Source organism: Euwallacea similis, chromosome 9 (assembly GCF_039881205.1).
Source record: "Euwallacea similis isolate ESF13 chromosome 9, ESF131.1, whole genome shotgun sequence".
Taxonomy (NCBI): domain Eukaryota; kingdom Metazoa; phylum Arthropoda; class Insecta; order Coleoptera; family Curculionidae; genus Euwallacea; species Euwallacea similis.
Window position 1 is genome coordinate 4,038,151 of NC_089617.1, and position 4,165 is coordinate 4,042,315.

Genomic DNA, 4,165 nt, shown 5'->3' on the forward strand with positions numbered 1-4,165 from the left:
TTCAAGAGCATTGATAAGCCACATTCCAGGCCTTTTCCCACGATTCCCTGACCCATCATCAATTTTTCTCTCGCCTATATTAGGGAATTCATAAACAACCCTCTATCGTTTTCTCACGCTTATCTTAGAAGTAATTTACGGCTAACCCCCATGTCATTCTCACATGGTATTACTTGATAGTCTTAACATAAGCGAGGAATGCTCACATGTATATCACACACAACTGATAAATTTTAAAGCACTATCAAAGATTTTAAAATTTTACGGAAAAATAAAATTTCGAATGGACACGATACAATAATCTATCTTCGAATTTCAGTAAATACTCAACTGAAGACCATCGTACGAATGCAGTTTTCGCTGCATACTTAAACACCTGCATAACCAAACCCTATATCCCAATAAAAATTGTTTTCATAAACAAATTTATATCATAAAGGTTGTATATTTTCTGTGATCTATATATAGATCACTGGGCGCTAATGTGTTAATAAAAGTTATAATAAGGCAACAAATACGTAAAATTGTATATTAACTTATGTTGAGGTTCCTTCGATAAACGAAAACCACGAAAACAACAATTTGGTTTACGAAAGTGGACTGTATTAAATTTCACTTATATAAATAATGGTAAAGTATTGGTCTAAGTATGAAGTGGGAGTTTGCTTAATTGGGAAGATTACGAGTTACGTTTACGATCACATGTCTAGAGCGAGCACTGGTCAAAGAGAGCAAAATTACTGCGATCATCCCTTAAGTACTAAACCCGAGAAACTCCACCCAGGGGCGCACCAATACCAGACGCCATTGCGGGCAATGGTCGCGCCTAAGGTCATAAAATCGCCGCCATCTGGCAAATACCTATACAAGTCGCTTTCATTGAAGTATTGCGATCCGCCGAATTGCGTATCGCGGCAAAGGTCCAATTTAGAAAGCTTCCTTTGACTAGTAGCGTATTTCCCAGCCATAAAGAGCCCTTCGATATGGCCTGATGGGTACGATGGTCTGGCGCCCAGATGGAATCCTTCAAATACGTATCGATGCCCATGGGCGTAACTTAAGGGATGAAAGTACAAAACAAATTAACTAAGCAAACTACGCCAAGAAGCAATAACCTAAAGTCCTTAACAACTTAAAACAAAATTTACCACAACTGTCTGCATTAGGACGGACCAGTTGGTTCTGGCACATCGAAAATTAAGATCCGAGCTCGCAGGCTCGCCATAAAACAAACAAATAAACAAAGGTTCGACACTTGGGGAACGATGCCCATTGCGTCTAAACAAAATTATATTGTCCACTGATTATCACATAAATAACCATTAATTAGCTGTTATGAACTAAAATTCATAAAAGTAAAGACTATTCAGTAATAAATATTAAATAATGTCTGCTCTACAGATCTATAAAAAGTTACTAAAGAATCTAAAAGTGAACCAAAAATTCACAAGATATTGCAAGCAATATTGAATGGCACGTTCTTGTGGCACAATCTTTTTTATCGAAATCTAACATATTATCTAAATAAAAATGTACTTTTTTTATAGGATTAACGAACAATACAAAGTTTATACATTAAAAAAAATGAAAATTCCTTGGTGTATTTATGTGACGATGGGGTTTAATGGGTTAATTCATTAGCTTTGTCGAGATTCTGAAAATCAAAAAATACCAATTAAATTATGTCCACATGCTTAATCATCATAATTACCGATTCAAGTATAAGTGATCTTTTTTAGGCTTTATTGTAGTTGAAATTATCACTAAAAATCATTTATACTATTAATAATGTAAGGCTATACAGGGTGTTCCATATTCGACTCTCAACATGGGGATCTTGAAAAGATAAAGTTGTGTCTATGAGAGAAGTGCTTTGCCTTTTAATTGTTTAAAAATTCCTATTACTTCTGGAGATATCCGGAAAAAATAGAAAATTTCTATTTTTTTTTTTTCTGCCTTAAATTGCAGAGAAATATGAAAATGAAGAACATTTTCTTAAGGCACTTTTTCCCGCGTTACAACATGAAAATAGTTTTTCAGAGATACGACATTTCGATTTTTCAATACCATTATCAACTTTTTTTTTCAAATAGGGATTTGACCGTTTTTTTACGAATTCAGCTAGTCATTGATAATTGAAAAATAATAAACCATGTATTACACTTGCCGATTTGCGAAGTGTAGATCAAAAATATTCATTATCAGAATTTTGAAAGTATATTTTAACCATTCTAGTTGTTGATTCAGATCTAGACTGCTGGCAGGCCAATGAATCGCATCACGATTTATATCTTATTTTATCTTCTACGGTTTCCGAGATTCCCATATTGAGAGTCAAATATGGGACATCCTGTACATATCCAGTATATTTCAGTAAACAATTGCAACTCACCCAGTAGATTTTTTATTGATCCGAAAAAATATGTCAATAATCCGTAAATCACAAAGATGAAACATATAAGGGCACATATCCAGTAAACTTTAGTGGAATTTTCTATAGATGTAATGTAACTTAGTAATCCCACAACCAGGAACACTTCAGATACTCCTAATAAGACCCATTGCCTTAGAGAGTTTTCTTGTGAGTTGTCTTCATGCAGGTTAGCATATAAGCAAATAATAAGGCCACCGGTGAGTATTGAAGGAATCAGTATTAAAAAAAGTAACTTTTTAATTTCCATCTTCAATAATCTGGAAAAATACTTATAATAATAATTAAAAAAAAAAAAATTAAATGTTAAACTTGAGGTGAGTAACTAACATGTCACTTGTTAAAGCGATGTTGATGTTTTAATTGACAAATGATGTGTGCCATATGACATATAAACATACATATGTGTAGATATAATGATACTCGATTAATGAATAAAATGGATGATAAACAAACGTCACATCAATTCTCACTCATGTATTTGCATCCATAATGCGTAAATCGACTTTTAGAACGTAAAATTGCCACATTTTAATTTTTACCTTAAACGCCTAGTTCGATCACTATCACAAATCTTTTTTTTTTGGACATTCGATTCATTAAATTTACTGAAGCTAACTTAAACTAACTAGAACTATAAAATAGAGATTCTATAGAATGTTCATTATAGCTGCGGCAAATCAATACTAATATTATCTAGATATGGCATTGCTAAATATAAAAAGATAAGAGAGAATGATAATATAAATGTATCTAAAACTTTTAAGTACAGCAATATTTAGAATGCTTCTAAAATGCCAACAAGTAACAAAAAGTGCCTATTCAATCAGTTGAAATTGAGCAAATTTCCATGGAAATCCCTGAAGATGACAAGCAATCAAAACAATCTTTGCCAGACCCGCAAAATAAAAGACAAGCATGCAGGGCATTTTCATTTATTGCCGAACACGCAAATAATCCTTATCTGTATATTTTGCTCTATAACTGGTAAAACACAGAGGGGGACTGGCAAATCGACCTAAAATCACTTGGAAGTAAACTAAAAAAATTAAATAGATTTTGCACAAAATTGTGGCATGTGACACCTAATGGCCAGCATGTACACCTGACACGACTCTCATCGACTTTTCTTTTTTTTTTATTGTTAAAAAGGAATATTTTCATGCCACCCCTGCGTAATAAAACCAATGCCTTCCTGTCATCTCCCCAGGTGGCAGTCCTTGTAGTTGACGTCTCTTCATACCTTTCTGAACATCGAATATTGCCTTCTGCGCCAGATAGACCTTCTTTTGTTTCCTGCACGTGGCCCTTTTGAGGACGATTAACTTTCACGTTTATTATTTTATCGTATTGCCACGATGGCCAGGGGAGTATTAATTGTTTGGGATCCTAGAGATAGTGATAACGAATAAAAGTTTTCAGTTATAGTCTTTTAAGGATTAATGTTTGATTTGACTTCTGAGGCGTATGTGTGAGAAATTGAAACATTTTTTTTACTAGCATAATTTAAGCAATTTATGTGTTGTTTTAGAAAAGTTCCCACTTTCCTTCATGTCATCGCGGTGGTTCGTGTCCCGAAACCTCGGCAGGGGATTAAAACGGGACGACATGGTTTCGACATTACGGTGATTGGCGGGGACGGGGTGACGTCGTCGGTTGCCCACATATCTGTTGCAGCCCTCGGCCCGGTCGATGGGCTTTGCTTCACTCGCCCTTATCCCTGCGAACAAAAGT

The 4,165-nt window shown here is 34.6% G+C and overlaps 1 long non-coding RNA gene across 2 annotated transcripts; it reads right to left on the reverse strand.

Annotated features, from left to right (window-relative positions):
* Positions 1-307: 307 nt before the first annotated feature.
* Positions 308-3,097, reverse strand: LOC136411008 (uncharacterized). 2 transcript variants are annotated; one of them, XR_010752296.1, is made up of 4 exons: positions 2,974-3,097; positions 2,393-2,691; positions 1,712-1,763; positions 308-1,654 (listed from the first exon to the last, which is right to left on the reverse strand). It is a non-coding gene; the product is annotated as an uncharacterized lncRNA (long non-coding RNA). The 2 variants fall into 2 exon arrangements; XR_010752297.1 differs by lacking the exon at positions 1,712-1,763.
* Positions 3,098-4,165: the final 1,068 nt, after the last annotated feature.